Source organism: Mustela nivalis (assembly GCF_964662115.1).
Source record: "Mustela nivalis genome assembly, chromosome: 15".
Lineage (NCBI taxonomy): Eukaryota > Metazoa > Chordata > Mammalia > Carnivora > Mustelidae > Mustela > Mustela nivalis.
In genome coordinates, this window is record NC_139034.1 from 14,187,389 (window position 1) to 14,201,303 (window position 13,915).

General features: G+C 40.3%; 1 long non-coding RNA gene across 1 annotated transcript in view; it reads left to right on the forward strand.

Moving 5' to 3' along the window:
* Positions 1-9,701: 9,701 nt before the first annotated feature.
* Positions 9,702-13,915, forward strand: part of LOC309848950 — a 31,340-nt gene continuing 27,126 nt past the window's right edge. The window contains exon 1 of the long non-coding RNA XR_014303369.1: positions 9,702-9,816. This is a non-coding gene — a long non-coding RNA (uncharacterized lncRNA). The remainder of the gene's footprint in view (positions 9,817-13,915) is intronic.

Here is a 13,915-nt window from a genome sequence, read left to right on the forward strand (position 1 = left end):
CTTTAGATGAAAATTTATTCTTTTTTTATTGTTGTTTTAAAACTAAAGAAGGAATCAAGCAGGCGAATACAAAATTAAGTACAAACATGGAATTAGTTTTGGTAATTACTGAAAATAATTTTGTTATTTATAGTTAAGGGAGTATGAAAAAACAACTTGTCATAGTTGTTGAATATGCTAAGAAGTATGGCGCTGCTTTTATGGCATTTGACCTTGAGACTCAGAATTTTCTGAGGTAGCATAAGGTCTCCAATGTGTAAAGAAGACAGCATATTCTTCTTCATGGCTTTTTCTGATGTTAGGGAGTTAGATCCTATGAAGAATGAAGTCATATCCCTGCTTAAGCTGATGAAGAATTTGTCACACAAGTTCAACAAAGGTTTCTTGTGTACCCACTGTGTGCTTGGAAGACGTCTATGAACAAAACAGACTCTTGCCTTGCTAGTAGAGGGAGACAGCAAACATGAAAACTACACAGTAGATTAGAAATAATGGGGGAGGAAGGAGAGCCAGGTGCACTGGGGTAAAGTGGAGTGGGGCAGGTTATAGGATTGTGCTGGTAGTTGGGGACGGTCTCACTGAGAAGAGAGATGGGAGCAGAGACTTGGAGGAAGGGAGGAAGTTTGCCATGTAGGTAGCTGGAGAACATTCCCACAAAGGGACCAGCTAAGACAAGGCCCTGCGTGGATATGTCCCTAGCCTGTTGCAGTGGAGACATGGAGACTGTAGGAGGAGAAGGAGAAGGGAGCAGAGGCTGCCCTTGGCGTGGGGTGTACCTTGAGTGAGGCTGCTATCTTCCGAAGGAGAAAGCCTGAACTGCCAATATGCCAGCACTGGGGAACGAGAACTTCAGACCTGCAGGGGCCCTGGGCAGGACTCCCGGCAGCCCCCACAGAGCGGGATTTGTGGGGCTTGAGTGATTTCATGTAGACAGGGAATTAATGGGGAATCCTAGGTTAGCATATTGGGAGCTGTCCATGTAATTCCAAGGCTCTTGGTTGACCAATAGCAACAGAACACAAAGACACAAAATTGACATACAGCAGTATTGCATAGATCGGTCCAAGACAGGGACTAAAGATGATATTAAAGAAGGTGAAAGTCATGCACCAAGAAAGCTACAAAAGGCCCAGAGTATTTCCTGGCTACCTTTTCTTTTCTTTTTTTTTTTTCCCTGTGTCTGAAAACCATGAGTGGATGGTAACCAATTAGAAAGAAGTGGATCTTACACTTGTCTGCTCGGGCTGCCATAACAAAATACTACAGACTGGGAGGATCACGCGGCAGACGTTCATTTTCCCGCAGTTCTGAAGGCTGCAAGTCCAAGATCAAGGTGTCGGTGGGTTTAGTTTCTGCTAAGACCCTTCTCCGTGGCTTGTAGATACCATCTCCTCATTGTGTCCTCATGTGGTCTTTCCTCTGAGTGGTAGCATCGTTAGTGTCTCTTCCTCTTCTTACAAGGACACCAGTCATACGGATTAGGGCCCCATCCTCATGACTTTGCTTAACCATAATTATCCCTTAAAGGCCCTATCCCCCAGTAGTCACATTTGGGGTTAGGGCTTCACAGTATAAATTTGGGGGGTACACAATTCAGTCCCTAACTGTCATATTTCCTTGTGTTCTTTTAGGCATTTAATGCCATAACATTTTGGAGTTAAATGGGTTATTAGAAGTACGCAAATTTAATTTTCTCTTAAAGTCAAAATCCCTGGCAAACAGTTATTAATTGACTGGGGAACTGAATTTTTCTGGTTGGCAAGTCTGAAACATAGGATTAATAATGAACATCAGATCAAAGTACAGGAAGAGGAGCCGGGGGGCTGTTTAGGCAAGAATATTAAAATTCCAAGACAAAATTTACCTGTAGTAATGAAGGGATGAAGCAACAATAGAAGCAGAAATGACAACACGTTAAAAGCAGGGCCCAGAAAGGTAAGCATAGCCCCGAGTTTGGGGCCAGGATCTCGGGGGCTGTCTAAAGCCTATACCCTGGCTTCCCACCCGTAGGAAGTGTGTGGGGTAATTCAGTAGTTGAGGGGTGGGTCAGGAACTGAATGAGCAGAGTCATAGGATATGGACAATTTCATGACTCTGGGGAAGGCGACCACATATTTTTCTCTTCCAGACATGGACATTTCTTAGAGTGACAAGGTTGCTCATAGTAACTGCGCCAAGACAACAGGTGCATACCAGGAAACCAGGATGTAGGGTCACTCTGATATTTATGGCGTTATTGCCAGGGACAGCTCAGTGAATAAGCCTGGTTGTGGGCCCTGGGGACGTATCATCCTCCTGACCTCTGAGAAGTAAGATTCTTCGCGGAATTCCACCATCCTTCTCCTGGGCCAAGCTGGGGCTCAGAGGGGGCGGAAGTTAATGAGACACACCCTTGAAAGGTCAGTCTCTGTATTACTCTGGCAGCCCCAGACAGGCCATCAGTACCCATTCCCCTCCTCCAAGTTCCACACACTGAGTTTTAATTCTTCCCAAGCTTTCAGGTGTATATTTGAACCGTTCAGTAATCAAAATTCAGTCTTACTATCGATTCATGTAGAACTGAAACTTGTCAGCAAATTCTGTGCCTTGAAAGTAGATTATACAAAGTGTCATTCCTCACAAGCCATAAAAGAGAACCCGGAAAACAGAACTGGAAGACTATCATATTAAATGTTTAACTTTTATAGTTTTAATTTTTATTAAAATTTTATTTTTAATTTTTTAAAAATAATCTCTGCACCCAACAGGGGGCTCGAATTCATGACCCAGAGATCAAGAGTCACACGCTCGGCTGACTGAGACCCCCTAGGCACCCCTCCTGTTAACTATTAATAATCAGCACAAGAGTAACAAAAGCCACAGGCTCATCCCACAGGTGTTGAAATAGCTTCCTTGGCAGGGGATAACAGAGGTAAAACTCAACCGGGAGCAACTGTCAGAGGAAGGGAGGCCAAAGGTCATAGTGTTAGAAAATGTTATCAGCAACTGAAAACCTGGGAAAAGGGAGGCTGCTTCAGAGGAGTTCCTTCTGTCCCCATCCCTCCCCATCATGTATACATTTTTTCTTCTAACCTTGCTGTTACAGCTTGAGTTTTGTTTATATATTTATCCTCTTCCACAAATGCCCTAGGGTAGGAGCACCTTCCGAGTCCCAGCAGCTGAATCGTTATTGATCTCATTCAAACATTTCCCTCCTCTGTAGATAACTCAGCCATGGCCATGGGGTATAATCCTGGCCCATGAAGTATTCCCAGTCAGCTAGGATGCTTCACTAACTATTAAAAGAGGCTTTGTGGAAACATATCCTCTCTTTTATTGTCTCTGGAAGTTCTGTGATTGTGAAACCTGGAGCAGCTGCATCCATCTTGTGACCATGAGGAGAGCTAGTGGAGGAAAAACAAGTGGCTGAGGATGGCAGCCAATGTAGAAAGGTAAGAAGTAGACACCTGAATGAATTATTGAGTTGCTGAGCTGTGCAACAGTGGTACAACCTTTCCTGTGGACTTTATTTCTTGAAACACAGCAATATAGTTGCTTTACAATTTGTGTCTGATACACTTCTAAAAGTTTGTGTAGGTCTATTTCTGCTCGTTTTTGTTTTTGAAGATTTTATTTATTCATCTGATACAGAGATAGGGAAAGAGAAAGAGCACCAGCTGTAGGAGAGAGGCAGAGGGAGAAACAGGCTCCCTGTTGAGCAGGGAGCCCAGTGAAGGGCTCCATCCCAGGACCCAGAGATCATGACCTGAGCCAAAGGCAGACGCTTAACCATTTGAGCCACCCAGGCACCCCTGCTCTTTCTTTTTTTGCTGGCTTTTTCTCATGGAGCCTTGTTTCCTGATTTGCCATTTATCTTTATGCAGAGGCCATGGCCCTAGAAAAATATCTAGGGCTTCTGGGAGGCCAGGATAGAGGTGCTTCCTCCACAAAGGATTTGCTTTTGCCTCTGCCAGATGTCCAGGGGGGTCTACCAGTCAGTATTTAAACCAAATACCTGGCTTGAAATTACAGAAAGAAACTAGGCCTGCAAATCTGCTCAAGGCAATGAGGGTGGGCTGCAGTCCAGATCCCTCTAGGCAGGACCATTCTTTTTCTCTTTCTTCTTTTTCTTCTAGTTGTAATCAGTGGCCAGCAACTTTCTGCGAGATCCCCCAAGGATCTTGGGGGAAAGGGAAGGTTTGTTTCTGGTTCACACTTACCTTGACAGGGGACCTTTCGGAGTATCAGCCTATAGGAGGCACTTCAATCAGACTCCTGCCTGGGCATTGATTTCTCCCTCAGAGAAGGAAGGCCTCAAAACACAAATCTGAGAAGTCCGTGTTGTGCTTAATGCAGCAAAGGTCCTGGGGCAGAGTGACTGAGGATTCCCTTCCCTTTCTGGATTCAGACTTTCTCTCCACTTTGGTCTGAGCATTTGCTGCCAACTTACGAGTTCTCTCCTTTTTCAGCCAATGTCCTTCATATTACATCCAGCAAAATGCTGTTTTCACCGAGAGGGTTACTCTCCTTCGGCAGGTATTTTTATGTGAGAAAATACATTCATTACTGTTGAAGTCACTTGTGTCTGGAGTTTTTGCAACTTTCAGGCAACTGAGTCAGCTGTTGATACCCTGTCCCATTCTGGAGAGAATTCTGTCAGGGCGTCTGAAAGAAGTCCGAAGCCTTTAATAGTAGGATCTGCAATGCACTGATTCAGTAAGGACTTCATAGTTATTCTGGGAAAATCTATATAAGAGGAAAAAAAATGATTTATAAAGCAGATGTTGCACAAATATTACAGCAAAAAAGAAAATTAACATTTACTGAGGGCTGGTAGCTATTCGGCTCTGTAGCTTTTAATCTCCTCTGAACTGAAACTCTGTCCGCTTGTATTAAACAATGAGATTCTGTTACCTAAGATGTCCGGATAATGTGACAGAATAGAGAGGGACAGCAAAGGGACAGGGGAGGGAAGGAGGAGTAGGGGGACGGGAAAGGGAGAGGAAACAAGGTGAGAGAAGGCAGAGAGAGAGAGAGATCTGTTCTATCTTGTTTCCACCTGGAACAAATTCACAAAAAATAGCTCGCTCCACGTTTTCTGCTGTTTTGGGCCAGTCAACGCATGTTGTGAAATGAATACTGAGCTCTTGCGAATTTTCCTCACCGGGACAGAGTCATATGACTAACTCCGCCAAATTTACACAGAGTGCAGTTTATATTTGGCTTTGTTTTTAAGCCGGAAACTTTAAATTGTATTTACAGCCAGTGTGGTGTGGTGACTGCCAAATCAGGTTTAGCTAGACAGGGTGTCTTGGAGAGAATTTTGGGAAGCCGGAATCTTGGGTCCACCTTGATTTTCATGTTCCTTCTGGGTCGTGAGAGAATCTCAACTTCTCTGAGCCTCTTTGCCCCCAGCTTTTAAATAAGGGTTTTGCTGAGATGGTCTTTAAGATTCCTCCAGATTCTGACATGCTGCTTTGTGAATGCAGATCTATTTAAGATTGTGAAGCCTGGCTTTGATGGCAAATCACTGAATTGATTCCTATAATGCTCTCCTCATCCTTGTTGTATTTTCCTTATAACCATCTCAGTCCTCCTGGCTCATCGCCCTCTTGGGGCGCCTTGCTGCAGAGGGTGCCGTGGGGTACAGCCCAGACCCCGCAGGACCCAGCCTTGTTCTCTCAGCAGCTGATCCAGACCTTGCCTGGGAAATCAGTGCCTCAGATGAGGGGAACTGCCTCACCCGTCAGGATGTCCCTATCCCCGAGGACAACTCACAACTGACATATCCAAAAAATGGCCTGGAGGGTGTGTATAGTTTGTTCAGTGGCCCTAACAAAATACTACAAGCTGGGAGGCTTAAACAACAGACATTTATTTTCTCACAGTTTTGAGGCTGGAAATCCAAGATCAAGGTGCCAGTGGGGTTGGTTTCTTCTGAGACCTATGTTTATGGCTTGTAGATGGATGTCTTCTCCCCGTGTCCTCACATGGCCTTTTCTCTAATTGCCCATCCCTGGAGTCTCTTTCTCTGCCCCCCCCTTTTTTTAAGTATTTATTGAGCCCCTACTTTGTGCTGAGAACTGTGCCAGGCCTTAGGGATGCAACAGTGTGGGAAATGGAGAGATGAGGGCCAGGCTCTCACATAGCTTCTGTTCTAGTTGTTGTTTTATAACAGGCAAGAGCCCCTGGCTCTGGGGAGGGCTAAACAGGCCAGGTTCAGCCAGGCACTGCTGACAAAATACAAGGGCAGAGGCTAGTGGTGGTGACACAAGGAGGGAATTTAGTTCAGTGAGGCCAACACTGGGAAGACAGTGGACTAGCATCTCAAAGACTGTCTCCAAAGTGCTGAAAATGCTTCCAGGTTTCTGTAAAGAAAGGGTGGTACAAAAGTCAGTGGGTGTGCGCAGGCGGCCAGTAAAGTTGGGTCAGTCGTTGTCCTGGAGTTAATCACACAGGGTCTTGCTGGCTCAGGGCAGCCCTTACTGCTTGAGGGGGCGCTTCAGTTCCCGTCACAAGATGCTTTACCCGTTGTGTCTTTTGCCTGAGTTGAGATAAACTGGAAAGGAGAACTTAGTTAGAAAATACAGATTGGTCAGAATGGAGAGAGTTAAAGTCCTCCTTTCAGTTTTGTGAGGAATTTCTTTTATTAATCGGAGTATAATTTTTTATTTTAATTAAGTAGGCCCACCCACGTGATGCCTGAACTCATGACCCGGAGCCAGCCAGGCATCCTACAGAGTATAACTGACATACAGTATCCTATTAATTTCAGGTGAATATCATAGTGATTTGATATTTTTATACATTATAATATGAATCCCCACAATAAGTCTAGCTACCATATATCACCATACAAAGTATCACAATGTTATTGTTCTCTATGCTGTACGTTATATCCCCATGACTTATTTATTTTAAAACTGGAAGTTTGTACCTCTTAATCTGCTTCACCTATTTTGCCTGCCTCCAACCACTACCCCTTCTGTAGTCAATAGTCTGTTACTTGTATCTACAAATCGGCTTCTATTTTGTTTTGTTTATTCATTTGTTTTGTTTTTTAGACTCCATATATAAGCAAAACCATATGGTATTTGTCTTTCTCTGTCTGGCTTTTTTGACTTAGCATAATACCCTCTGGGTCCATCCATGTTGTTGCAAATAGAAAGATTTCATTTATTTTAATGGGTAAGATATATATCTATATATCTATATCTATATCTATCTGTCTGTCTATATATATCACATCTTCTTTTTCCATTTACCTGTTGATAGACACTTAGGTTGCTTCCAAATCTTGGCTACAAGTCTTGTAAATAATGCTGCAGTGGGGATAGGTGTGCATAGATCTCTTCAAACTGGTGTTTTTGGCTTTTTTAGATGAATACCCAGAAGTGAAATTGCTGGCAGTTCTATATTTAATTTTTTGAGGAATCTCCATACTGTTTTCCACAGCGGCTGTACCAGTTTGAACTCCCACCAATAGTGCACAACAGTTTCCTTTTCTCCTCATGCTCACCAACACTTGTTATTTTTTGTCTTTTTGATATTAGCTCACCTGACAAATATAAGGCAATACCTCATTGTGGTTTTATATAAATATATTTATATATATAAATATATATATGTGTATTTTTTTAAAGATTTCATTTATTTATTTGACAGACAGAGATCACAAGCAGGCAGAGAGGCAGGCAGAAGCAGGTTCCCTGCTGGGTAGAGAGCCCGATGCGGGGCTCAATCCCAGGACCCTGAGATCATGACCTGAGCAGAAGGCAGAGACTCAACCCACTGAGCCACCCAGGCACCCCCTCATTGTGGTTTTGATGTGCATTTCCCTGATAATTAGTAATGTTGAACATCTTTTCATGTGCCTGTTGGTGATCTGTATGTTTTCTTTGGAAAAAAGGTCTATTCAAATTTGCTGCCCATTTTATAATCAGGTTTTTTGCTTTTTTGATATTAAGTTGTTGTATCTGGTTTTTTTTTTGGTCAGAATTATTTAATTTATGGCAATTTTGAAAATTCAAATCCAAAGATGTTTGCCTTAGTTTTATTTGATTTTAAAATTGATAGTATTTTTAATTGGTTGCCATAATTTAATTCTTTTTTTTTCTAAGATTTTATTTATTTATTTGACAGACAGAGATCACAAGTAGGCAGAGAGACAGGCAGAGAAAGGGGGAGGGAAGGAGGCTCCCTGCTGAGCAGAGAGCCCGATGCGGGGCTTGATCCCAGGACCCTGAGATCATGACCTGAGCCAAAGGCAGAGGCTTTAACCCACTGAGCCACCCAGTTGCCCCAATAATTTAATTCTAATACGGCAGAGTGGCTTGTTAGTTATTAGACATCTTTTCACCTAGGTGCTTGTTCAGTCTCTTATTAGTTACTCGGTTACTTGGCTGAAGAGAAATGTCACAATAATTGGCCATAAATTTCTCAGCTTAGTGTTTTTGTTTTTTTTTATTTTAATTCTGATATGGTTAACATACAGTGTTATGTTAGTTTCAGGTGTTCAATATAGTGATTCAACAACTCAACATTACTCAGTGCTCATCATGGTAAGAGTTATATAAGTTTTTAAAATATATTCTGAACATTAACCTTTTATCAGATGTGTGCCTTTTCAATTTGTTGATGGTTTCCTTTGTTGTGCAAAACTTTTTAGTTTGATGGAATGTTATTCATTTATTTTAGCTTTTGTTGCTCTTGTCTGAGGAGACTGGTCCAAGAAAATATTGCTAAGATGGATGTCAAAGAACTTATTTTTCTTCTGGAGTTTTATGGTTTCAGGTCTTACGTCAAGTTTTTAATCCACTTTGAATTTATTTTTGCATATTGTGCAAGATACTGGTCCAGTTTCATTATTTTGCATGTCCAGTTTTCCCCATAACATTCATCGAAAAGACTGCCTTTCTCCACTGTGTATTTTTGCCTCTTGTTATAGATTAATTGATTATATATATATATATATATATATATATATATATATATATATATTTATATCTGGGCACTCTGTTCTATTTCACTGACCTGTATGTCTGTTTTCATGCCAGAACCATATAGTTTTGATTGTTACAGCTTTGTAGTATAGTTTGAAATCAGGGAGAATGATACCTCCAGCTTTGTTCTTTTTCAAGATTGTTTTGGCTCACTTGGGGTCTTTTGTGTTTCTGTACAAATTTTAGGATTCTTTGTTCTAGTTCTGTGAAAAATGCCATTGGAATTTTGATTGAGGATTGCATGGAATCTGTAGATTTCTTTGGGTAGTATGGACATGTTAACAATACTAATTCTTTCAATCCATGAGTGTGGAATATCTTTCCATTTATTTGTGTCATTCTCAATTTCTTTCATCAGTGTCTTATAGTTTTCATAGTACAGGTCTTTCATCTTGGTTACGTTTATTCCTAGGTATTTTGTTCTTTTTGATGCAATAGTAAATGGGATTATTGCCTTGATTTTTCTTTCTGATAGCTCATTATAAGTATATAGAAAAACGACTATTTCTCTATGTTAATTTTGCATCTTGTGATTTTATTGAATTCATTTATTAGTTCTAACAGCTTTTTGGTGAGGTCCTTAGGGTTTTCTGTGGATAATATTATGCATCTGCAAATAATGACAGTTTTACTACTTCTTTTCTGATTTGAATGATTTCTATTTCTTCTTCTTGCCTAATTGGTGTGGCTAGAACTTCCGGTACTATGTTAAATAAAAGTGGTGAGAGTGGAAACCCTTGTTTGTTCCTGATTTTAGAGGAAAAGATTTCAGTTTTTTACTGTTGAGTATGATGTTAGCTGTGGGCTTGTCACATAAAGCCTTCATTATGTTGAGGTATGTTCCTTCTGTGTATACTTTGTTGAGAGTTTTTATCATAAATGGATGTTGAATTTTGTCAAATGCTTTTTCTGCATCTATTGAGGTGATCATATTGTTTTTATCTTTCATTTTGTTAATGTATCATGTTGATTGATTTGCAGATGTTGAACCATTCTTGCTTCCCTGGGACAAATCCTAATTGATCATGGTGTATGATTCTCTTAATGTATTGTTAAATTTGGTTAATATTTTGTTGAGGATTTTTGCATCTCTGTTTATCAACAGTTTGGCCTTTAATTTTTTTTTTTTTCTGTGTGCTGTCTGTCTGCTCTTGATATGAGGGTAATGCTGGCCTTATAAAATGAGTTTCAAAATGTCCGTTCCTCTTCAATTTTTTTGGAATAATTTGAGAAAGATAGGTGTTAACTCTTCTTTAAATGTTTGGTAGAATTAATCTGTGAAGCTGTGTGGTCCTGGACTGTTGTTTTAGGGGAATTTAAAAATTAAAATGAATTCAATTTTATTACTTACAACCGGTCTCTTTAAATTTTCTATTTCTTCATGACTCAGTCTTGGAAGGTTGTATTTTCCAGGAATTTATCCCTTCTAGGTCTTCTAATTTTTTGGTATGCATTATTCATAATAGTCTCTTATGATCCTTTGTATTTCTGTGGTTTCAGTTATAACTTCTTCTAACTTCTGGTTTTATTTGGCCTCTCTCTCTTTTTATGAGTCTGGGCAGAGGTTTATCAATTTTGTTTATCTTTTTAAGAACCAGTTTTTAGATTCATTGATCTTGTCTATTGTTGGGCTTTCTTTTTTTGTTTTTGGTTTCTATTTCATTTATTTCCATTCTTATCTTTATTATTTCCTTCCTTCTACTAACTCTGGGCTTTATTTGTTCTTCTTGTAGTTCCTTTAGGTGCAAAGTTAAATTGTTTATTTGGATTTTTCTTGTTTTTTTGAGGTAGGCCTGTACCACTTTGAACTTTACTCTTAGAACTGCTTTTGTCATGTCCCATAGATTTTGGAAAATTGTGTTTCCATTTTAATTTGTCTCAAGTTATTTTTTGATTTCCTGTTTGATTTCTTTATTTACCCATTGATTGTTTAGTAGCATGTTGCTCAGTTTCCACATATTTGTGTTTTTCCACAAAATTAATTTCTTCTTAAAATTAATTTCTGGTTCCATGCCACTATGGTCAGGAAAGATGCTTGATATGATTTTAATCTTCCTGAATTTGTTGAGATTGTTTTGTGGCCTAACAAGTGATCTTTAAGTAAAGCTTTCTCAAAATGCATAGAGTTCTAGATTTAACAGAACTTACTGCTGGAGGGGCTTCAGTGGAGGTAAATAGTTTCACTAGGTGGTCTCTGAGGTCCCTTTTATAGGACTTGCCTGGACTAATACATTGTTACCTGACATAGTCAAAGGGTGCAGGGGCTCAAATAAAAGTGAAAGTTACACATCATGTGCTTGATTTTGCTGTTCTTAGGCCACAGTTAGCTCCTTGCCACAGCTCCCAGAGATCCAATACAGTTTCACTTTCTCTCTGCCTACCCTTGTACAAACCAAGAAAGGATTTCAGGTCATCAAAATCATAGCAATGAAAAATTACCAGGGAGTGAATTTAATCGAGACTGTACTCTTTATTGAACATCTGTTCTAAGTAGAGCACTCTACCATGGGGAATAGGAAAGAAGTAAAGGAAAAAAAAAAATCTGGCTCTAAAGTTGCTACGAAGCAGATGGAGAAGTGATATGCAGAAGTTATATTCAGATTGAAACTTACCATGGGAGAGTGTCCGGGAAGGAGGCCATTGATCACATTAGGGAGGACCTGGTGATGGAGGCCTTGCTCCCAGAAATCAGGGAAAATCTAGGTCCTGCTACCAAGGGTCACCCCAGCCATGGGAATCTATTTATCTCTGTTTATCTGGTCATTAAATGCAGCATACCTTTCAACAGGCACCAGTTAAAGATTTATGCTTAATTGTCCTTACTCTGCAAAATAGTGACCTTGGAGGCAGATGCAGGGGACTAAATCTTCAGTTGCCCAGGACCACGGTTTCCCAGACTGATCTTGGTACAACCAGCAGTTTGAGAACCTCTTGCAAATTATCTGAAGAGTCTTTTGAACTCTTTGGAAACAGCTATGGAGTAAACATAACCATTATGTTTGTAATATTAATACAAAAAGAGTAACTAACATTTCTCAGTTGTTCTGTTCATACTGGCAGCTGCTATTGTTCACAGAACCTATAGCCTCAACAAGAAGTTAGTATATTTATGTCTGTCCTGTTTCCTCTAGGAGTCCTATATATGTACCTAAGAAAAAAATCACATTGAGCCAAATACGTAACCTACGTAATAGGCACAGGAAACTCAAAGATTTAGAGGAAAACCTTTTCAGAATGCGGGCGAATGCAGCAGAATTTCACTATTAGAGGCATCCCCTGTCTTCTGTCACCTCACACTGGAGCCCCAGCAGAACAGTGTGCATTTTCCTCCACTTTTGCTGGGATTATCTGCAGGAAGATGTCACGAAGAATGAAGGATCCTACAGACCTTGGTACTAAGTCCAGTGAAAGACTGCAGGGAGCCTTGACATGAATTCTGAGATTGCTCTGAAGCCAGTGCTCTGGAACTCTCTCAGGACCAGGCTGCCAGGACCCACTACCATATTCTCTGATTTTGGTGAAGGTTCAAGGCTTTGGGACATGGGGAGGTTCTAGATGTCCACTGGGGGCTTCTAATGGGGACCAGGGCAGATTTGGGCAGAGTTGGGATATATGCTTAGAAATCAATATAAAAACATAAGGAGATTCCACAGAAATTAAATTGCCTTCTCTCAAGGATTTTCTGAAGCAACTCCAATCCTGATTCAAAGTCTGGGGATTCAAAGTCTGAACTAGATTTGTCCTGAAACTCCAAGACTGGCTGGTGGGTCAGGTATTACCAGGTTCAGGGCCCTCCTTGGGCATGCAGTACTTATTTAGAGCCTTTTAATCCATGTGCACTACTAGAGCACTCCCTAGGGGTAGTATTTGGATCTTTGCTTAACTGTACTTACCTCAGACCCTTGACAGTTTAATACTCAGTTGAAGATAATTTCATACAGTTCTTTTTCATGATTTACATTCATCTGTAAGTCTTCTTTTATTAGGAATTATTTTCTTTTAATTTTTTGTGGGGGAGAAGTAAACTTTTTTTTTTTAAACTTCTAGAGGAAACTGAACCCTTTTCTGCATTTTGCAGTAAGTTCTATGAGGAAGAATGCATACAATCTATTCATCTAATGATGTGTCTTGAAAATACATTGCATTCCTATGTCAGATTTTCTTCCAAATACTACTCCCAACCAGCATCTGCTTGATTTTTGTAGACGTAAATAGACATGTATGTAGATACACATGAGACCAGACTAATATGCACATAGAAAGATATAGTTATTGAGGTGCCTGGGTGGCTCAGTCGGTTAAGCATCTGCCTTGGTTCAGGTCATGATCCCAGGGTCTTGGGCTCAAGTACCATGTCAGGCTCTCTGCCCGGCAAGAGCCTGGTTCTTCCTCTCTCTGCTTGTGCTCTATCTCACTATCTCCGTTTGTCTCTCTCTTTCAAATAAATAAAATCTTAAAAAAGAAAGATAGAGTTATTAAATACATGTTTATATATGTGAATGTTGTAGTATTAATTTTATTTATGTGGATGTATATATGTACATGAGTGAGGATACATAAAAGTTTGCGAGCTATACGTAATCATAAAACTTGAGTATGGGAACACACATGTCAATTTTGTCCAAGACCAAAAAAAAAATGTGTTTGTGACAGAATATGGAAATCTTTTAATGATGAATTTAAAATGCTTAGCTTGCTCAATTTCTATTTTAAGCTACATTTGAGGAAATGGACTGCTCTTTGTGTGAGCTCCCTGGGACAAATGCTTTCCTGGGATGCACTTCTTCCCCTAGACCTTGAGATTATTTTTAACCATTCTAGAATATGGAGCTCTAGCCTGTTTGAGAGAAGCTGTTTTGCACTTCCCAAAGCCTTCTGCACTCTGTTCTTCAGGTAAAGGGGGAGAGGTGACAGAGAAAATCCTGATATGCCAC